Source organism: Emys orbicularis, chromosome 6 (assembly GCF_028017835.1).
Source record: "Emys orbicularis isolate rEmyOrb1 chromosome 6, rEmyOrb1.hap1, whole genome shotgun sequence".
In the NCBI taxonomy this organism is placed as follows: domain Eukaryota; kingdom Metazoa; phylum Chordata; order Testudines; family Emydidae; genus Emys; species Emys orbicularis.
Genome location: NC_088688.1, coordinates 127,572,837 through 127,596,471, shown reverse-complemented (window position 1 = coordinate 127,596,471; position 23,635 = coordinate 127,572,837). Strand labels below are relative to the sequence as shown.

The 23,635-nt window shown below is 39.2% G+C and overlaps 1 protein-coding gene across 1 annotated transcript in view; it reads left to right on the top strand.

The window, feature by feature from the left end:
• PCGF3 (polycomb group ring finger 3) overlaps positions 1–23,635 on the top strand; it is a 76,630-nt gene that overhangs the window by 18,641 nt on the left and 34,354 nt on the right. The window contains exons 2-4 of the mRNA XM_065406773.1: positions 9,780–9,924; positions 13,491–13,545; positions 22,931–22,973. The gene's annotated coding sequence lies outside the window, so the exon portion shown is untranslated. The remainder of the gene's footprint in view (positions 1–9,779; positions 9,925–13,490; positions 13,546–22,930; positions 22,974–23,635) is intronic.

The window sequence follows — 23,635 nt, the reverse complement described above, 5'->3', positions numbered from 1 at the left end:
AAGAGACTGTGACTGTAGATTCTTCATCCCCAGGAGGCAACTGTTGGCTGCTTACTGATTGGTCAACCCACTGAAAGGCTGTGCTCTAGGTTTTCCCTCTTGATGTGAGATCAGTAATGATAGGCAGAGGGAGGTCTTGATTTTTTGGGAGGGTGTTTTGAAGAGCAGGGTGAAAAAAAGAATTCAGAAAACAAGGCTATTAAGTTGGTTTTTTTTAACCCACTTTACCAAAATTTTATACTACTTATTACTATTTTCCCCAGAAATTAACTTGACAAATCCACTGCACTAAATCTATAGTGCTGTAGAACAGTATACAAAATGTCATTAACTAGAAGTAGTTACATTATTTCCCTAACATGTCATTAGAAGTGTGCTAAGCTTGGGACTTGTCTACACTAGATAGTGTACTTTCCTTGAGTTAATTGATTGCCAAAGTCATCTAGTGTACGTTAACCCGTGACTTTTCTTTTCACGAGGAAAAAGATATATCTCATGATAATGAATACCTGGTAAAATCCTAGTGTGGACAAGGCAGCTTGTAATTTTTATATATATTAGCAGATTTAGATAAATGCTAGCGGCATCCTACAGTTTTTGACCTGCTAATGTGTGAAAACTACAAGTTGCCCTGTTTATTCTAGGATGCTAATATGAGGTAAACCGCCAATTATGTGAATTAAAACAATTTAATGCAGTGGGTGTAAATGTGATTTGTAGTTTAGGTCGTTTCTATGCCGTGGGACTACAGCAGCATAGTTATGGTGCCATAACTATGCCAGTATAACCTCATAGTGTAGAAGCAGCTGTCCTTTAAATTGTAAGGGGTTTTTCAGTCACTGTAGGAACACCACCTCCCCGAGCAATGGTAGCTAGGTCGACAGAAGCATTCTTCTGTTGGCCTAGCTGCGTCTACAATGGGGGTTGGATTGGAATAGCTATGGCATTCAGAATGTGTGGATTTTTCATGCCCATGAATGCCATAGCCATGTCAGTCTAAATTTGAAGTGTATACCAGACCTTGGAGATCAGAAAACAAGGTAAACAGTTTTTTGTACAAATTAACATTTTTGGTTAAGGTGTGATTATTATTATTTTTTCTTACCCTGATATTGTTGTAGAGACATTACATGTTTTTTTTTTTAATTCACACATTTATTCCTATATGATGGTGCTTATATTAGTATAGCTTATTTCCATAATTGGATTGAATAAACTATGCCAGTATAAGCACTCTTATCAGTATAACTGTCTACACAAGGAAGAGATTGCCCATATAGCTATACTGGAAAAAATCTCCCAGGGGAGATGGAGTTTATACTGGCAAGATGGTAGCTTATACTAGCTCTCTGAACAAAATCAGCTATTCCGGCAAAATAACACTCTTTTCCAGCATAACTGCATCTACACGAGATCTTTTGCTTGCATGGCTAGGCTTGTTACAAATGTGTGTATGCTTCCCCCCCCCCCCCCCCCGCCGCATGCTAACATATATGGGTTATGCTGACAAAATTTGTGTAGACCGGGCCTAGCTGGTGGTTCTGCTTTAACTATATCTGTTTTGAAACAAGGCAAGCCCAACAGATGAGTGAAAGTTACATTTCATACTAGACTGCTCAGTGCTGTGTGTGCTCTTCTGTGTTCTGATTTGACTAATAGTGATAAGAACATTTTCTTGCTATATGTGCAATAAATAGTAACTTCAGATGGCAACCTGTTGTACACTTATCTGAAGGTAAAACCAATGTTTTCAACTGAAGGTGTTTAAATTGATTGAAGTATCTTATGTTCACATTGACCATGATTTCTTGGAAACCGTTACTGTGAAACTTTTATTTTAGTTAACAAAGGGGAATTCTATTAACACTAATGTTATGACAGTGACAAAGTAAATTAAGATTATAAACTTCTACTCTATCTAGATTAACCTGTTATAGTTTCTAAGCATACGGTATCTCTGCAGACTTGGTAATGTTTAATGAATAGCTTGACTTCTGAATTTATGGGCAGTGTTTAAATGCTTTCTTGTAATTAAATTTGACTTCTAAACTTTATTGGAAATTAGAGACTATGCATAGGCTGAAAGAAGTCTGTTACTCACTGAATTTTATAGTCTCCTTTCCTAGGAATGCAAAATCTTTCTGTATCAGCAAAGTAGAAAGTCCTTATATGAAGAATTGTTACTCTGGATACATTTTCAAACTTCTTACTCAGTAGCCAAGTAAAACAAGTGACTAGTTTTCTGCTGATGAATCTAAGCTGTTTGCAATGTTCAGCCTTTTATTGTGGAGAAGAGAGGTGCTAGATGGCAACTGGAGGGAGCTTTGGAGTGTGGGACATTCTCCTGCTTCCAGTGGCTGACAGGTCTGGTTCCGCCCCTGAGCTGCAAACAGGCTGAAGTACTCATTGTCACGCATCTCTGGATCTAATTACACGAAGAAAAGAAACTTGCAATTTGCCTATTGTCTCTGAAAAGTTTAATTTCTGTTGGATAAAGAGAAAGTTTTGTATCTTGTAATTCTGTTTTGGCTATATCTGCAGCAGTAGCAGAAGCCCCAGTTGAGAAGAAAGTCCCATTGTTAGAAGCTGTGCATTCATATAGTAAGAGAGTTCCTGCCTCAGTGCTTACAATCTAATAATTAATCTGTTTTGCCTCTTAAGCTGCATAGTTCTTTAAAGTTTAGGAAATGTATGAAACTGTTTAAGACTTAAATGTGGAGAATGTTTAAAGACGAACTGAAAATCAATTGTTGGGGGCCTGTTAATACTTTCATGATTAAAGATAATCTTGAGTTTAAAAAAAAAAAAATTAAAAAAAAAAAGTTGTGTAAGTAAACAAAGCAGAACCTAATGTTCTGAACCTTCCTTTTTTGTTGGAGTTTGACAACATTGTTGGAGGACCAGGATAGTTAAATCACAGAAACCTGAACTGCAGCTTTCCCAGCCCCCAGATATAGATGTTAAATGAGGTCAACAAACTGTAAAATCTATATTCTCGTGGCTGCTTCAGTTTATCTCTGAAAGCAAAATGTTGGGGAGAGTAGGTGGCAAGATGAGAGCATAGTACTTCTGTATGTTGTTGCAGGCACCATCCTGTGGGTTTCAAGAGCTGCTGACCAAAGGAGCTCCGTAAGGCTCTTGGATAACTTCACTTCATGCAAGTCTGAATGAAAGTATCCCTGGACTCAAATGTCTATATATTAAACCTAGGAAGGGATTGGGGGGGATTTTCTTGCAGTTACAAGGATTTTTATGGAGCATTTCAGCATAATTACGTTTTTCACCTTCTGATTTACCAACTAATAGGAGACAGTTGTCCCTGGGTCAAAATGATCAAGGAACGTGAAGACTTTGATCATTGTTTGAGACTTTCGGTGGCACAAATATACAAATATTCAGATTTTCAGTTAGAAGTTTAGTTAGAGTTGAATGACAATAATGCTCTAATTCAGGCTTTGTTTAATAAAACTTGTAACATCCCAGTAAAAATGAGAAGTTACAAATAAAATAGGTGCAATCAATTAAATTCCAGCACCGTTCTGCTTTTAGCAGCTAGTGGTGGTTGGTGTCGCACCACAGCATTGCCTTCCATTGCTGTCTTGATGATTTTGAAGGGACTTTGTCCTCCATGACGTAAGTATGAGGGTTCTTTAAACCATTCTTTAATAACTGGAAGTTAAGAATCTTCATCTCCTTTTAATGCATGTTTTTACACAAGAGTGTGATCTAAATTGAATCCAAGTGCCTTTTTAATAACTGGTAATTTGTGGCTTTTAATTCCCAACAAAAAATCCATTGTAATGTTTTCTCCTAGTAAATTACAAATTCTTTCTGTAACTTTTGCTAGAATACCTAATTTGGGATAGCATATGAAAATGAATATTTTTCCTCCCCAAAACCCTGATGCCTCCAGTAGTGATTTTGTTCACTTATTAATGAACTAGACTGTATTTAGAGAAGAATACAATGGGATTGGTTAATAAAAAAAAAAAGATAGGATTACTACAGGTTTAGAAAAGTTTTGAGGCATTAGCTTCAACAAAATAAATTACGGGTTTAAATTAGCTGTTAGCACTCAAGAAAAAGATGTTGAAGTCATCATGAATAGTTATCTGAAAACATCTGCTCAATGTGAAGCAGCAGTCAAAAAAGCTAACAATGTTAGGATCCTTAGGAAAAGGGATAGATAATAAGACAGTAAATATCATAATGCCACTATATAAATCTGCTCACACCTTGGATACCACATGCAGTTCTGGTCTCCCATCTCAGAAGATACATTAGAAATGGAAAAGGTACAGAGAAGGGCAACAGAAATGATCAAGGATATGGAACAGCTTCCATGTGAAGAGAGATTAAAAAACTTGGCACTGTTGAGTTTAGAAAAGACATGACTAAGGGGCTGTGACAGGGTGTATCAGACTCTTTGAGGTCCCCTGTTGGAGGCCTTTCCATCATACCATGCAAAGCTTATTGTATTAATGTCTTGTATGATGGGACTATGATTCCATCCTCATGAGCCCCGTGAACAGTAAAACTGTTCTAATGCTGCTCTTTGTTCTCAAAATTTATGGTTATTTTCTTTAGAGCATAAATTCTTGAAGGTGTTACTGTTTTACAAAACTTGTAAGAGGGGTGCTGATTGCACTCCATGATTTACTGACTAACTTGTCTGGGGATGCCTTTTTGTGTGTAAAGGGTAATAATGGTGCGCTGTAAACTATTCTTAATCATTTGCGGGGGGCTGGGCCTATGAACACTGATAGAATTGCCAAAAATAAAACAGATGAAAATAAGAATGGAGAAGTGAGAAATAAGTAGATCATGACTCTATAGTGGTAAGACTGAGTAACATTGTGTCTTTCAGTGAAGGAGTTGTGTACTAATGAGCAACTTGTAAAAGCAAGTAAGTTTGACTCCACTTTATACTGAGAGTATACATTTATTTACAACCAGCTAGCTATGTTCTGACCAATTAAACTGTGAAAAGCTGCTGATATCACTTGTGGAAAGTAACATAACTTCAGAAGTTGGGGGGAGGGATAGCTCAGTGGTTTGAGCATTGGCCTAAACCCAGGGTTGTGAGTTCAGTCCTTGAGGGGGCCACTTAGGGATCTGGGGCAAAAATCAGTACTTGGTCCTGCTAGTGAAGGCAAGGCAGGGGGCTGGACTCGATGACCTTTCAGGGTCCCTTCCAGTTCTATGAGTTTGGTATATCTCCATATATATATTAAGTGGTCTCTAACTCTGCTTTGGAGAGTTGGGTTAACTTGTCATAGCCAGTTTGCACATGTGGTAGAATTGACATTGCACTTTAGACAGCAAATATTCTAGTCTTGTGTGTCAAGTTATAACCCACAAACATAAATATATGGTTCTTGAAAATCACAAGCCACAAGTTTATACCATGTTTCAGAGTAGCAGCCGTGTTAGTCTGTATCCGCAAAAAGAACAGGAGTACTTGTGGCACCTTAGAGACTAACAAATTTATTAGAGCATAAGCACGAAAGCTTATGCTCTAATAAATTTGTTAGTCTCTAAGGTGCCACAAGTTTATACCATATTAGCAAGCTGAAATATATTTCTAAGATTTAAGTGTGCATTTTGTGAAAATGTATAAAAACTACATTGGCTCTGTATCCACAAAAGCAAATTGCTGTGATTCAGTGCGAAGGTGACAAAGGCATGAATGGCTCTGGGGAGGTCCACTTTAGAATGAGCAGGTTGTCACCTTGCTGAGCTCAGTGCGAAATCATGTAAGGCAGCTTCTCCTATTTGGTTATCAGAGTAGCAGAGAACAAGATTTTAGGTTGCCAACCTCACTAATAAATGACAATCGTACTACCTTGGTGAAGGGAGCTGAAATAACGTCTGTCTGACTTTCCGCTTGTTCCACCTAATTTCAGAATCAAATGGGCAGAAATGAAATACAGTCATTCCAAAAGACTATGCAACTTTTAAACCATCGGACTGTGAAGTCATGCTTCACTTAAGTTTTGTAGAGGTGTTTTTTTTTTTTTTTTTTTTTAAGATACTCTTAAAATCCGTCTTCCTGAAGAGCCAGATGGCTCTAGTACTATGAACACAACTATACATGCAGAGGGAGGACGAACTTAGTAGTAGGATAGACTTTAAATAGATTTAGAAGACCCTCCTAAAATACCTCTCTCCCTGCCCCCCATCCAAGATTGCATGGTCCTAAGGTCTGATGTCTAGTGACTTACCAGAGCTGGAAGTCAGTGCTGTATTTAACTGGAAAGCTATGAAACTCAGGTCTCCAGTGATGAATGTTTCTAGATGTTGAGGTAATAGATCTTAAATTGGTCACTGGTGCAGGATTGAATAATGTAAATCTTGGCCATCAGACCTGTGACCTCTGTAGGTTGAGATTTCCAAAGGAGCCTAAGGGATTTAATACCCAAATCCCATTTAAATTTGATAATAGTAGGGTGCCAAACTCCCTTAGGTTTCTTTGCAAATCCTATCTGTGATTTTTAAGGCTTTTTGGACCCATATTTGTGAAAGACATCACTTTTATGGTAGACACTTTAAAGAAAAAGGACTATTGGCAAATTCCTTCTAAATTTGGAGTTCGAAGTAGCCCTGCTTTGAGTGGTTTAGTGGTCATTGTGCAGATGAGAAGGTCAAAGATATGAAATAGTAATAGTATGCTTTCATATGTCAATCTACAGTTGATTCCATGAGAAGGAAGGATGGTCTTGAACTAAAGATATGGAACAGGGAGACATGGCTCTTACTCCTGGATTTGCCACAGATTTTCTGTGTAACCTTGAGCAAGTTGCTCTGCATCACCTTTTAAAATAAGGGTAATACTAGCCTATCGCATGGGTGATGTAACAGGTTTTTTTATGTTTGTAAGATGCTTTGAGAGCCTCAGATGGAAGGTCTTATCACAAATTTCATGATTCTGTGGCTTACTACATGGTTGTCACAAATTCAAGTATAAGCAGCCTAATACTTCCTTTCTTGTAAATGTTCATTATCACCCTAGGCTGTAACTTCAATACTGCACTAGATCAAATGAAATAATGTATTAGTTATACCTAAGCACACTTGTAAATGAGTCAAGTTCTTAAGGTTTTATGATTCCCATTTACTCTTTCTGCCTTCCTCTGTCACACTAATAAACCAAACACTTGTTTACTTCATCGTTGGGAAAAGCTGTTACTTGACAATAACTTTGATTCACTTGTTACCAAGGTCTTTTATGTACAGAAAACCTAGGTTAAAGTTTTTAATCTTGCAAAGTCAAGCCCAGAAAAGTTAAATGTTTGAAATAATTTTGATTATACATAATTTGGCTTCCTGCTTATGCATTATAGGCTTCAGCTACATGACTGCAGTATTGCTGATCCCAAGATTGGAAAAAATCATGAGATTGGCTGAAAAAAGTTTTGGGCTCTTATTTGCGTTTGGGTTTTGAGTTTTTAAGGTACAATTGGGTAATGTGTTTAAGCTTTTCTCTGCAAACCTGAGGGCTAGAAACTTTAAATGAAAGCTGAAAACCTCCATGTAGTTGCAGGACTCCAGGATCTGGGGCTTAAGAAACACCAAATATCATGCAACTTGTCATAAAATGCATTGGTAGCGCGGTGGTTACATACTGTTTTTTTTCATGGGATTCCCTCAGCACACTTCTAGATATGGAGGGCTTTCATATACTGGGAACTGAGGCCCTCAGACCAAAACTTGCAAGTCTCCCCTAATCTTGTGTGCCTAATGATTGGTTGCCAAACTTGAGGCCTCAGGGATCAATTTTTCAAAGTTCTTAATGTGACCAATGGGGCAATTTCCAGCAGCAGTTGAAAGACCATAAAGCATTAAGTTTATGTATTATTGTGGGCCAGGATTGCATGTAATGTCAATAGTGGGGAGATGTGACCGAAGGAAGACCTGAGAGTTCAAAAGACTGTATTGAAAATGTCTCAGATGAATATGGAATTTTGGGACAATAAGTGGGTTTCTTGGGGAATCTCTCGGGAGAGAATAATGCAAATTGGAGTTGGATATGAAAAAAACCCAGCTTTTAGAATCTGTGCCCTGAGGAGAGGGTCCTTGTCTGCAGATAATCTGTTACAGAAGGCCAAGATCAAAGGCCCAAGCTGTATAAAGAAACAGCTGATCTGCCCAGCCTTTGTTCTTGTTCTGGATCTAAATTGAATATGAACTTGTAACCTTGGGGAAGACCCAGCTGTGGGTTTTGAAGGACTAAAACCTACCTGAGTCCTAGGCTGGGATTGGGGGTCACTTCTGGTAAGCTTTTTAGTATGTGTGTAGGAATTTATTGTGGTGGTTTTTTTTTTTTTTTTTTTAATGTTTTTTCTGTCATGCTTTTACCTTAAGAATAAATGTGCTTACTCAGAGGAGTTGTGTGGTAATTTATAACTAGGCAATACACTGGTCATAGCCTTAGGAGAGAAAGTAAAACGCAGGTGCTTGCCTGTTTTAGGCAGTCTGCCTTGCTGGGGATATCACAGTGTAAAGCAGGGATTGTGCAATCTGAAAATCCCTGGTTAGAAGGATGAGAGACACTTGTCTGCACCCAAGAGAAGCAACTGGTGGGAGCTGGAAGCCTTAAGTGAGTGCCCTTGCTGGACCATGCCAGGGGAAAACAGGTTCATTTGCCCTGAAACTATGACACTTAACATATATTTTCATAGCACTTTACTGATGGGGAAACTGAAACAAAGCTAAAGTGCATTGCCCAGCATCATGTAAAAGGGCTATGGGAGAAACAGGGATAGGACCCAATTGTTCTGAGTGGTATTCTATTCCTGGGGGAATTTTAGCGTTACTGCGCTTGCGCAGAATTCATGTCCCCTGCAGATTTCTTTGCTTCCCTGCAGAAAAATGACGTCTGATGGGAAAGCAAAGGGAAGCTGCAAGAGTGGTCATGCACCCCTCCCTGGCAGCACAGGCAGGTTGGCTTGGGTGCCTGGAACAGCCGGCAGAGACGTAAATCACCGCCAGAGGTGGGGGGTGGGAAGAGGGCTGGGCAGTCGTGTGAGAGAGAGAGACACTTTGTCCCTCTCTCTCGCTATTGCAGCACGCTCGGCGTGGAGGAGCAGGGCTTCAGGGTGTTTCTGAAGAGGTAGGAATGGGGCAGGCTCTGTCCCCTCTGCTCTGCCTGCTTAGTGAATTTGTTCCCATTGTCTTTGAATTCCCCCAGGAGTATAAAACAGGTGTAAAAGTTTTAAGGCTCGTTCACATTGCCAGAGGGGTGTAAAGGACAGTATGGCCTTATAAATGCTTATGGTGCTTTCGTGATTAGAACTGGTCTAAATTTTTGGACTGAAAATTTCCTATTAAAATGTGCTCCATGAACTATTTGCTACTGATCTTTCTGGAGATGGTCAGTAGCCAATATAAATTGTGCGTTTTATTCCCCAGCCCTCACTTGCTCTTCAGTTACCTATGATGTAGCACTGAGCATATGGCTGCATATGTTTGTTGACTAATAACTAGAAATAAAGGGTCAAACCTAGCTATATTACTATTTGGCAAGGGGGTTTGGGAATTTCCTCCATTGCTTCCCATTCTCCATCCATTGTATTGTAGTTTAAATAAATTACCAAAATAATTGAAACCAGAGTGATTATATTGTGTTGTTTTGAAAAATAAAATATGTAGAATTTTAAAATATTGTGCATAGAAATCTTTAATTTTTTGGTGAATTTTTAAATTTTTTGGCGCAGAATTCCCCCAGGAGTAGGTATTCAATTGCTTTAACCCTCTGACCATCCTTTCTCTTTCTGCAGTCCCGTCTCATTCGCTACACACGTTTCAACAAATGAGACAGAAGTTCAACAGACAACAGCCTGCTTCCCTACACAACCCTGATTTATTCCCTGAGCACCATCCATCCTGTCCACTGAATGAAGCAGGGGTCCTGTGGAAAAAATAGTATGTGCTCATGTAATTACAGACTCTCATAATTTATAGCAAGTGGTGGAGGGCTGGTGGTTAGTGAATTGAAGTTAAACAAGTAAGCTTTATTCTAGTTGTCCTAACGTTTTTGATTTTTCTATCCTTAACTTTTTTGTCACTTTCTATATTTAATTTACTAGTGGTTTTTTTTTTTTTTAAAGGTAAAACAAATAGAATTATTTGCAAATAACCCTCTTGAAGCAGCAGAGTTGGAACTCTGGGCTTCCAACATTGCCGCACAGATTACTAGCACCTGTGCTAAGATATTAATTACAAATGTTGGCAGAAGGAGTAACCTGTTAGCATTTGTGCATCACCCACTAGGAGATGCTGCTGCATAATACACCATAACAGTAGGTTTTATATGCCTGAATAGCCCCATTTTAAACAGCATAACAGATAATTAAAGTTGGACCAACTTTTTTTCATAGGGACATTGGGTATGTCTACACAGAGTTCCGGAGTGAGCCTCCCAGCTCAGGTTGGCAGACTCAGACTAGAGGGGCTTGTGCTAGTGCTCTGAAAATAGCTCTCTAGACAGAGCTCTGAAGCAGTGCTCCAGATGCTGAAGCCCACCCTACTCTCTGGGTTTCAGAGCCTGAGCTCCAGCCTGAGTTGTGACTTCAAAGTGCTGACTCTACAGTTATTTTTAGCCCACTAGAGTGAGCTGTGCGACACAGAGTCTGTCAATGTGGGCTGGGAGGCTTGCTCCTGCTCGCTCCAAAACACTGAGTAGACATACCCATTGTATCTGAAATGACTGGGACTTAGGTCTGTCATATTAGAGAGCTGTTCTATTCCCAGCTGTATAACCTCTCAGTGGGATAGGAGGCCTTGTTCAATTAGTAGTGAAGTAGATAGGACAATCACAGGTGGGTAAATGTTGAATTTGAACGCATGATTTCCAGGTTCCCAGTCTACTGCACCTTAGCCTAGTACAAAGCCTATTTTGATAAATCAGTTACACATTTTGTTTCTTATTTGGAGCCGTGGTTTGGCTGGAATAAGACACAGTGCTGACAGAATTATAGAGGTTTTTGGCAGCAAACTGGGAGCAAGCTGTACTGGTAATTTTCCACCAGTGATTTGACCATCTTAATTTAGCTCCAAAACTTGCCCAAAGCTGGATTGGTTTTATGCTGCCAGGAAGTTTCAAGCTCTTGCTGCAGTGCGTGGAGGAAATAGAAATCTCTCCCCCCTGCAGATTGGTCGGAGGAATTATTAAAAGTGTTATGTCACCATAGTAGCTGCTGCTTTAAAACACACGCATGTATGTTAAAGACGCAGTGCCTAATAGAGTGCCTTATTGTGAGGAGTTGTGCTCAGTTTACTAGAGTGTCTGTAACTGTAGCATTTAAGGCTATATCCTCAGTGGGGAAAAAAGTGTGTGTTTTATAAATGTTGATAGTTAACACACCATATTTTGCGGTGAAGACATCGGAAGTACTTGGGTCAAGTGTCTAGCCAAGAATTCGAATTTTGTCTTTTCTTAATCTACAAATAAATTCTTTCTACAAAACTTGTCCAGCCCATTCGTGTTCTGTCATGACCGTTTCTTATTTGTTCATCACCATGTCACTTTTATTTCTCTGTCATGTTGAACGTCAATAAACCTAATTATGACTTTCTTTAAACAGTCTTAACTGCCAGGATCACAGGAGTAAACTAAAATATCCCCTTAACCTAAGAATCAGAAAAGTCTATTCAAAGTAGATGTAAATGCAGCCTGCACTAGATCTTGCCCCTTGAGCATGCTAAGCCGCAGTATTGAGTAAAACCTGGAGTTGACTTAGTAGTAGATCCAAATTTAATAAAATCTGTGTATCTGATCATACAGTGAGTCTCTCAGGAGATTTACACAGAAGTAATGTGCTCCTACCATCTGTTTTGTTCTTTGTTTTGTCTTACCTGACTGCTGATGTTACTACTAAGGTCTTCTCAGTTTTTTTTTTTTTTAACCCTATGTTTAAGGGTTTAATACCTTAACCATTGCAAATAGCCTGTGGCTGAAGATCAGGCCTGTTTTATACGTATTTTCTTTTACTTAATAAAAGTTACATTGGTTCAGCTGTTCGAAGAATCCAATAAAAATATACCTCCCTAGGGTTTCTGATGTTTGACTGTTTCTGAATTGGCAACAGAACATAGAGTAGCATGAAGTGTGCTAGATAAACTCACGGAGGATGGGTCCATCAGTGGCTATTAGCCAGGATGGGCAGGGATGCAAAACCATGCTCTGAAGTGTCCCTAGCCTCTGTTTGCCAGAAGCTGGGAATGGGCTACAGGGGATGGATCACTTGATGATTGCCTGTTCTATTTATTCCCTCTGAAGCACCTGGCATTGGCCAGAAGACAGGATACTGGGCTAGATGGACCTTTGGTCTGACCCAGTTTGGAAATTATGTTCTTATGTAAGTTGGATGTTTTAACTTGTCTAAAATAGTAAATATTGCCAATATTTCAAATTGGGCTAGTCTGAAACATGGCATGGAAGCAGTTACTCAGAAAGCCATATTAAGACCTAGTTACATGGCAGTGACTACTTAGCCATTTTACTACAACATTTATTGAAGTCAACAGGAGCTGTTGGGTTCTCAGCACCCATAACAGATCAGGCCACTTATGAGCTGTCTAATTATGGGCTCTTGCTTGGGATTTCCAAAGGAGCTTAGGCACCCAACTTCCTGAGGCCCCTTAAAAATACTAGCCTACGAGCCTAACTTTACCAGTTTTCTAAAATCTTGGCCAACCATCGTGTAACAGTAGTGCTGTTGAGATATTAGTGAAAAGTTTCTACCTATTATCTTAATGATTTTATTCTGCTGTCCATCAAACAAGAAATGTGTGTAAGTTAATGATGGTGTCTCTCTAAAAAAAGAAAATCCTGCAATATTGAGTGAAGAACTGAGAGAGTCCCAAGAGTGAAGAACACTCTAAGGTCTAAAGCTTTGAATACAAATTTATTTTCCAGATGTTTTCATATTCCCACCTTCCGCTTGCCTCTTAAGTGTACGTTAAGAGTTGTGCTGCTATGCAAGTTATTTCTGGTCTCATTAGGAAATAGACAAAGTACATTTATGTCAATAGAGTGCCCCTATAGTGTGAATTTCATCTAATACACAGTACTAGGAAGAAATCAATAATCTGCCTCAGGCACTTAAGTCCTCCCTAAAGTAATTGTGAAAAGCATCTTTGTTCTAGTTTTAAACACGCTTCTTCAGGCAACAAGTGTGGTCTGCTTTTGCACCAGATTCAAAATTAATTGTGTTTTATGGGAGAATATTCTTAAAGTTTCCGCCACACTTGAAATTATGAAATTATCTCGCTTTATGTGCATGTGAAGGCACATTAATTAAAGTGTTCAGAGGGGGCCTGGGACTTCACTTTCCGGCCTTTCTATGACATGGTAAGAGATGTATGTTGATGTTAAGGGTTGTATGTGGAGATTTAAACATTTTGAGTATCATCTCCTGTCCTCTTTTCCCTTTTAGTGAAGAGAACTTAAGACCGATTTTGGAATATTATTTGTAAATTTTTTTCAGATGAGGAGACCCAGGGCTTAAATTGGATGGAAACTCAAATACTGGAGAAACTGGGGTAGGTTTATTCATCTTTTTAGGGTATAGCTTGTTGGACTTTATTCACATTACTGTACAGATGACAGGCTATCCCTGAGATATTTCAGGGGAATCAGTGTTAATGAACAATGATTTCTGCTTAATTGGAATAGTACTAGCTAAGGGTACGTTTACACAGCAATAAAAGATCTGCCACATGGTGGTGGCTGGTCTGGGTCAGCTGGCTCAGGCTGGGGCTGCGGGGCTATGAAATTGCAGTGTAGATGTTCAGGGTCAGGCTGGACCCCAGGCTCTGAGACCCTCCCTCCTTGCAAGGTCTCAGAGCCTGGGCTCTAGCCTAATCTCAAACATCTACACTGTAGATTTATAGCCCTGTGAGCCCAGTCAGCTGACCTGGGCTCTGAGACATGGTGGCATGGTTTTTTTTTTTTTAATGGCAGTGTAGTCCTACCCTAAAGTTCTAAATAGGGACTTGTTCAGTCAGTATAAAGTGGTTAAACGATTACCCAGTCTAAACTCCAGTTTTCTGATAGCTTAAGGTTCAGTTGTGGCTGTAAATGCAGACCATTAACTCCAATCACCACATTTAAATCCATGGCTGACCTCCCTTAAGCTTTCCAGAAAAATCCTTTATTAAAGACACTCTCCATGCTTATTATCCGGTGTATTCATTAGGTTTTCCTGAAGGTTTTTCTTTTTTGCAGGGAGCTATTAGATTTTCTGATGGAATGAATTAAAATGGATTGTCTTGTGTTTTTATTAATTAGTATATTTTAAGGATTTTCAGTTTTATAAAAATGGCATCTTCTCTTAATTGGGAGAAGATATGTAATAGGTGTCTCAATTAAGAGGATTTTATGGAGTGAGCATTTATTTTAAATCTTGGTGGAGCACCTTGATCCTGTTCACAAACCCCAAACTATTCACTGAAGTCTGGTGTGTGAGAACCTCCAGACCATTTACTTTGTGCTACAAAGTAAATGGTTATTAGAAAAAACCTCTTTAAAATAAGGCTAGAGCGTCTTGGTGTGTGTTTCCTTATTTCTGCTGTCCTCTGACTTGTAAATGAAGTATGTACCCACTTGCCTGTACTTGACACTAACACACTTCCTGTATTGTAGGGTATGAGGCTCAAGGTGGTAGAGAGTAAATACTTGTGTTATGATGGTGCCTGAAGTCCCAGGGACCTATTTTGCTGGGGAAACACAGATAATAAGACAGTCCCTGCCCCGAAGACTGCCCTTAAACACTTGAGACGAGTGTAGTGCGCGCGAGAGAGAGCACTACTGAATGTTTTAGGGCTGCATTCAGTGACCTATATCCTGGTGTACTTTCAGTCTTGGCCTGACATAAATGAGCCAGAGAAGACAGGTGGATTTGCTTTGAAATGGATTGTGTTAAAGTAAGGTATCCATTACTCTTTTAACCTCAGATCACTTAATACTCACCTGAGGACCAATCCTTATATGATCAGCTTTTTAGCTTAATTATTTAGCCAATCAGTGCTCAGGAGGGAGGGAGGTATCCCGACAAACAAAACAGATGGTGGACTGTTACTGTGGCATAGAAATGAGAGCAGCTCAGATTTTTCAATCTTGAAAATGGTTAAAATACGGATCTTCCCAAGAACGGGTGAGAACTGAACTGCTAATGATAATAATGCTTGTTTCTGTGTCAGAAATCACAACCAGTTAATCAACTAGAATGCAATGGGCTTGGAATTGAAATGGATTCCTCACAATTTTGTTTGGTACAGAAAGTGTTTGTAGCTCTGATTACTGAGGGTTTTGATTGGGTCATAATTGTTTCAAATACTGTCAAAATACAGCACAGCATACGTCTTTTAAAAGTTGTATGCTGCTATTGTGTTTGGCACCTGTCAGGTTCAGGCCCCTGGTATGAAGCTAGTTTTGACTGCATTAGAAGAGCATTCATGTGGGCTTGCATGACTGGGCTTTTAGTCTCTTCTTTCCCCAGACCTGCAGAAAATGAATCAATAAATAGCTTATATGCTTGCTTTATAAAGTTGGTGGTTTGGTGCCCTCTACTGGAGCTATTATTTTTCTGTGGAGGGGGAAATTGAGTTGTCAAGAGTACTACTTAAATTTTTGAGAATTTAAAAAATATGGCTAGCATAATATACATTTCTTTACATATATGTGAAGCTTGCACACCATATCCAACAACTTTATGCAGAATTACACTGGTCACATTGAATCAGATAATTTAACAAATGACCATGCCTGTGCTGCTAATAACAACTTGACTTACTAAAACAGAATTTTAAATATCAAATTCACTTTTTGCTATTTAAGTGAATGTACATCTTGCATTTCGTTCCACATGAACAAATAAAATTATTCACTTGTTTCTAGTTAGTTTTACTCTTGGAAGCACAATGCTTTCATTATTTAAGTCGCAAACGTTGCAGGAAGAAATTTGTTAACCTTTTTCTATTAGGACTGTAAAACATTTCATGAAAAACTTTTTTACTCTTACACTTGGTAAATATCTATAGCTATATCAAAAATCTATAGCTAGAGTCATATTTGAACTCCTTATTCTCTATTAAATGGTTGGCAAATTGTTTAGCAGGTTTGTGGCCAAAACAATTAAAACCAACAATACAAAACTTCCTGAAAACAAACAACTTGTTTTTAAACCAAAGCACCTCATAAACTTCTGCTTTCCCATCTCCTTTCTTCCTTCAGTCTCTTACGTTGTATCTAATAGACTGTCCTTTTGTTCTCCACATTACTTTAGACACCTGTAGCAGTGTGGAATAAAAGCAATTACTTTCTTAAAAAAAAATATTTTTATTTAAATGAGATTTTTTAAATTTTAAATTAGAGATCTCTTTAAAATATTTAAAATTAATCTTGAAATGGACAACTTATGTTCAGGCCTAAACTTAGTCTATTAAAATAATTTAAATTAAATAATATTAAGCAGTACATATTTGCTATCACTTTTTTTTAAAAAAGTGGTCCAGTCAGACCACTGGACTAGTTGAAGCCACTGGCTAAGCTCCTAAAGCCAGAGCTGGTTGAAATGGCAACCTAGCTTTTGACAGCAGTAGCCTGTTCTCCAGGTGCACAGAGGATACGTTCTTCATTTCATTTTATTCAGCTAGTTAAATTCAGTGGCTATATCATTCAAAGATAAGAAACCAATTGGGAATTAAAGCAGGAAAGCATGAATAAAAATTAGGGGTGAGAGGATGAGATTGTGACGGGATTCCCAGGGTGCAGCCTGGGACTGTGGGACTGCTGTGCCCCCTTAACTCTCCAGCCTGGGCTGTCTCTCACAATGCTTTGCTAGTGACAAGCAGCAAACTCCTTCAGGTGCTGTTATCACTCAGTACAACCGCATGTGGAGCCCTACACCCAGCTAGATTGTGTAAATGCTCCCAGAGCACTCATGACAAACACCTGTCAGGGATGGTCTAGAAGATACTTAGTCCTGCCTTGAGTGCAGGGGACTGGACTAGATGACCTCTCGAGGTCCCTTCCAGTTCTATGAATCACACAGAGCAAGGCACCAGCCAGATCCTTCCCAGCCTTGTACCTCAGGAATATACCATCTTGCACTGCTTGAGACCCTTTCTTGAGCAATGTAAGTTTATTAATTGGTTCACCACTTCATCAGTGGAAAGTGGACATACAGCAGCCTTTGTAAACCTGAGCACATTTACCAACACTTCAGGCAAACTCGCTGGTAAAGATAAACAGTTAAACAAATTTATTGACTACAAAAGATAGTTTTTAAGGGATTAGAAGTGATAGGCAAAAAGTCAGAGTGGTTACCAAAATAAAATAAAATATAAGCACACAGTCTAAACTCTTAACCTATAAGACTGGGCAACATCTAGATTAAGCAGTTTTTCTCACTCCACTGGATATTGCAGTTCATAATACACAGGTTTCTCTCTTGAAACCTGGGCCAACCTCCTCTGTTGGAGCCTTCAGTCTTCTGAGTGTCCTTGTTGCTTGCAGCATAGGTGGGAGAGGAAGAAAAGGCCAAGCATGTGACCCTGTGTTCTGTTTCATACCCTTCGTCCATGGGCTTGGAGGACACAAGTCCAGGCATGTCTGATGGGCATTGCTTAGTCCCCAGGCAAGGTTGAGCAATTCCCTTGGTGTGGCCTTGTTACGCAGGTAAGTCATTAATTGTAACTTCCTTGTTGGACAATGGCTGTTGTTGGTTGTTTCACACCCGCCCGGGCATTGGTTACTTTCCTTGCTGTTGTCTCTGGGGAGCTAATATCTGGCCAATTCCCCAATTTACAGCATGTTTTACTGACAACCAAACACCACAATCTCATAACTTCGTATGCACTAATAATATACATATTTAGATAGAACAGTGACTTTCACCAGATCATAACCTTTCCCCTAATACCTTACATGGTCTGCTATATATGCAAGATCACAATTATATATAAATGAGGAATATGGGGGTTACAGGGTGCTCCCCCAAGATATAGAATGTCACAGAGATCTACTAGTTTTAAAATCTTGAAGGACATGGTGACCAGAAACAATCCGTTGTCTAACCAATCAGTTAGTTTTAAATGCAAAACATGTCTTGCTAAACTTGTCTTGTATATCCAATACATTTAACATAGTTTTATTTAATTAAAAATGCTTTTTTATGTATTTTAATTGAATTTGAAAAATTTCCATCCAACTAGAACTTGACAGAAATCACAGAAACACACACAAAAAACCCATTTAGGAAAAAAATGTCATTCACAATTTTCTAACATAATAAAAAAATGTTGTATTAAGAATCTGAATGAATGTAAATTAAGCTATATAACTGCTTAAATAAACATTTATAGATATAGTGTGTCCTCCTCGTTGGCAAAAAGAAGCATCACGTTTAGTTACAAATCACGTTTTAATGTTACCACCAATGAATTCAACCTTTAAGAAAATAACTAAACAGTATAAATACAAACATCATTAAAATTGATTATTTAAATTAAGGTTTCCTGCCCAGTGATTTAAATCTTGATTTAAAATAAGTGATTTAAATCACTTTGATTAAAATCGGTCCACCCTGCTGTATAGAAAGTGATGATCAACAAAATAGGGGATAGTATCCCCAGGTGTATTGAAGGTTAACTGGTGATTGCAACGCATGTTGATATACTTGGATGGAAAGGTTTTGCAGAGGTGCCAAGTATTAGCATTTATCTGGTCGCAGTGTAATTCATTAAATTGCTCCTTGATTTTTGGCCTGTAACAGCTGGGTGTGAGACTGCCATATGAAATTCCTTCAGTGGTGAGGAAGTGGAGCATGACTTGACCTGATGATGCACAACCTGTTTCGTTCATCCTTTACAATCTGGGTTTAAATCTTTTTTTTTTAACCATAAATGACAGTGTCCAAAGGAAGAAAATTATGCAAAATAGATATAAATACTATGAAAATGTCTCCAACACATCAAGGGGTATGCGTGTGTGCTATGTGGGGCTTTTTAAAGAGTGTTGGTAAAACAGGACATACCATTTTGATTTAAACTTTGATTTCAAGACTGAAAAATAGTGAGTGGTGGTATTGTGGTGGTTTAACTTGGTCAATCATGATGTCATTGTCTTGTTCACTTGTATACTGCAGTCCTGTTGATTGAAATGCGGTTAAGGTTCTTGGTTTTCATACTTCACGTCTATGACCTCATGACAATGCAATACTGCCCTCCAATTACATCATGCTTTAAGTATTGATTATGACCTCTTGAGCAGTGATATTACACTTCAGTTAAACTGATATGTATGTTTATAGTGAAAAAGGATTCAGGATAGCCTCTTCTTACTGGAATCAGAATTTTGCAGGCATCTCCTGTCTAGCTAGCATGAGCTGGTAATTATTGAATCGGATGAAAAGAGCTGTAAAGTCTGAAGAGAGCTTTTTTTTGGACTGAAAACTGTTGGTAGCCAATAGGAGTAATAAAGCTGGTCGCCAGGGCAGGCAATGTCTATTTCTAAAGCTTAATTAACCTTGACCTAGGTTTGGCCACTTCGGTTCATCTGATCAGTGCAGCCAAGCAGAAACAGGATGTCAGATAGGGCTACAGGTCAGATAAGTGTGTGTTAGGCAGGATTTAGTCTCCTGATTCGAACCCTCCACACTTTCCAAGATGTCTGGTTGACTCATGGAAATGTGTAATGTGATGTTTGTTCTTGAAGCTGGAATTTTCACTTTCTTTTAATGCCAACCATTGTGAAATAGAGCATACATACTTTATTCTATAAGTTTTGACACTGTAATCTCTCATCACTGTAATATCTGAACACCTTCCAGTAGTTCACTGAGCAGCGTGACGAAACATCAGTCACATGTGGTTCACTCTTTTCCCTTTACCCTCTCCCCAGGAGGAGAGTTTGTGTACAAACTAGTTTTGTTGGTGTTGGTTTATTAAAAAAACCTCTGTATAGTGCACTGTATTTATATTGGTAAAAGCAAGGTCAGAGTATGCTTAGCATGTGGAAAGTGAGGTGATGATTTTTGTGGTGGTTCATAGTTCCTGTGGGAATTCAGCCCAATCCTGTGCCAGCCCCTGAGAAGGCTTTGACTCTACTAATATGGATTTTGTTTGACTTAAATTTTTAGGACCAAGTCACAAAGTTCGTATTTTAAGTTATTGAACATGTTCAAAAACACACTTGCCTGGTCACCAGCAGCCAGTCTTAATAGTGATCAATTTCACTCTTCTCTCCCCACAGCCTTGTCTACACTAGAAACGTTTTGCTGGTAGTGCTATACCAGTATAACTGTACTGGCAAACCCTCCTAGTGTAGCTGCAGCTTATACTGGCATAAAATTGCTTCTGCTGTCTTGGCTTACAACAGTTCAATGAGAAACATAAGACATACCAGCAAAAGTACTTTATACCAGCCATAAAAGCATATCTATGCTAGGGCTTATACTAGCGTAGCTGTGTTGGTAAAAATATTGCACCCTAACTGACATTGCTATGGCAGTATAAGTTTTAAGCATAGACCAGGCACGTCACTGACGAGTCATGCCCAGAGCAGGAAGGTCCTACGCCACCAGACCCTGTTAAATGCTTTGATCATGAAGATTAGTCCCAGTCATAGGGTATTCTATTCTCTCGTATAGCATTGAGCATAATGAGGGCACCTGATCCTTCAGGATGTCTCTGGACACTATCATCGCCTAAATATTTAACAATACGAATAATGGATATGCTGCTACTAGTGAAAGAGCAGGCAGCAACAGGGAGAGCTGCTGAGAAATGCATTCACACTGATGAGCAGCTATCAGCTTTCCCCAGGGTGTGTATATGCACTCTCTCACTTTCACATCACGTAGGTGCACATTCCAACCTGAGCCCTGTCAGATACATGTGTATTGGAAAGTTCAAAGGCATGCTTATGATCAATCCTGACTTTGCCTCAATAGCAGAGAACTGGAATGTGCCACCCATCAAAACAAACAAAAACAAAACCCAAAAACACAATATAGGAAAGTCACACACCCTTCTCCCCTGGGTCAGGTGAGAGGTGAGTACCACAGGGGTGCTCTACGTCCACTCCAGGCAGCCGGGAAGCAATAAGGGCGAGAAGGTTAGTGATCCCTTACAGACACCTGAATTAATCTTTGCTTGTTAGGCTTGGGTTGCAAAGAGATAAGTGGTGTATTCTTAAGACACACACAACACTTTGAAAATGCTCTATTTGTAAAACTGACTCAATTTTTATAGTCACAATATTGTAATGTTATTGCCAGCATTAATGTTGGTGGTTTTGGTTTTTTTTTGCTGGGGTATCAAATGATACCTGTTAGAATCCTGCTCTTGGGTACCTACTCTTCTATACAGATGTGTCCAGGAACTCCCTCAGTTTAAAACCCCGAGTTGTCGATTTCAGCACAGGGACATCTCATGTCACTCCAAAGAATCTAAGCTGCTTTTAGTACAGCAATGGTGAATTCCTCTCTGAATGCAGTCAGCAGAAATGCTCCCACAGGGGTTGCCGGTAGATTTTTCTGTTGCATTGTATCACAATTCTGGTCTAATACAAGGGTGGTTGTGAATTGTATCTTACTGTTTGCTATTTCTTCAGTTTCTAAGGGCTGGTCTACACTAAAAAATTAGATCGACCCAGCTTCGTCGCTCAGGGTGTGAAAAATCCACACCCCTGAGCAACGTAGCTTAGCCAACCCAAGTCTCTGTGTAGACAGCACTAGCTCAACAGAAGAATTCTTCTGTTAATCTAGCTCCATGCTTCTCAGGGAGGTGGATTTACTAGAGCAATGGGAGAACCCCTCCTGTTGCTATAGTAAGTGTCCACACTGAAGTGCTAAGCAGCAGCACACCGTAGCATTTTAAGTGTAGACATAGCCTAAGGAAAGAGACTGAAGAGGGAGTTCTCATTGTTTGTCTTTATAATTCCTGAGTAGTTCCTGTGTGAAGTTAGCGTAATAAAAAATTTGCTTCTTTTGTCAAACTAAAACCATTAACATGAGATGACTTTATCCCCTTGCTGAAAATAATGGAAACAACAATTTCCTTTTATGACACTTACATTGTAAAAGTGATCAGTAGTGTGTGTGTATAAATGAAATAGGGAGTTTGCACAAATATTTCCAAAATGAAGCTATCTAATAGAAATAGATAGCAGATAAGGCTATATCTACACTAGCACTTCTGTCAGTCGGGTGTGAAAAAACACACCCTTGACCAACATACGTTTTACTGACAGAAGCGCCGGTGTGGACAGCGTTACGTTGGCGGGAGATGCTCTCCCGCCGACATAGCTACCGCCGCTCATTGGGGATGGTTTACTTATGCTAACAGGAAAGCTCTGTCCTGTCAGCATACAGCAGCTATACGGGAGACCTTACAGCGGCATAGCTGCTTTAAGATCTGTAGTGTAGACAGAGCCTAAGCTTTTAAAAATAAGCTTGAAAACTGAAATACTGAAATTCACTTTGGAGGTGGTTAAACTGGCTCCCGTCCAAAATCTTTTGACCTCAGATGGGAAATGATTGGTCTATTAAATTAAGCATGTAATTTGTGGTCCTGCTGAGTTTTTTCTCTTTGTCTTATTTGTGCAGATAAATGGATATCGTTCTTCCTTGCCACCACGTGGTGACAGAAACACTTGAGTTTTAAGTAATTTCCCATGATATGATGAGCCATGTTAAGAGACATCAAATGAGAGCTTCCAGGAATTCCTTTTTCTACTAGCTATGGCAGGGTTTTTCCTTACTTTTTGTAGAGAAAAAAAGGAACACATTTTGCTGCTGAATGTTAGACTAGCAAATTTAGATTAGTATTAGGTAAATTGGTCGGTTAAATCTTTTTATTAGTGGTGGTTGGATTTCTGGCCGCTCTCGTGTTTAACTTTCAGATTATTTTTCTCTCTTTTCAGGTCTCTGGATGGCAGACTCTGAAAAGAAATGCAGTTTTAAGAGGTATGCCTCATGTAGCCAGAAATATTCCTGACTAGCACGTACACCACTGGGGACAAGGCCATTCCTTCAAGGGATGTCCATTTGCTTGTCCTCTACTCAAGTCCCAGAAAATATGAAGAGGCTCCAAACAACTTCCATTAGACCAAAATGGGTCCTCAAAATCTCTGGGCAGTACTTCTATAGTCCAGGCTGAAAAATAAAATTATATTTTCAGCGCTGGAGTCTCTTCGCATATTTGAACAGGGGGCTTTTGATCTCACCAGAAAGACTGTCTCATCACTGTCACCACTTAAAATCTTCAGTTTACTATAAGAAGTTCAGAATAAACTGCTTAACCTTCTGTTTGATGATCTTGACTTCTTTACTGTTGACAGAACAATGCTCTGGGAAACCACAAGGTGACTAGGACTGTAGCTTAACACCCAGCCTATCCCCCCAATTAAAGATTTTCTTCCTTTAGGGTCGGACTGTACACCAAATACCCTTGTTAGTCACCCCAACTGGCTTACTTGGGGTATCAGACGCAAAAAGCAAAAAACTGTCCCAGTGATCCAGCAATAAAATCATATCCCCACCAGTACTCTCTTCAACTGCCTTGGTTCCAGCCACAGCTTCTATCAAAGCAATAACTTAGGTATGTTGAGAGGGAGCTTGGTATTGCT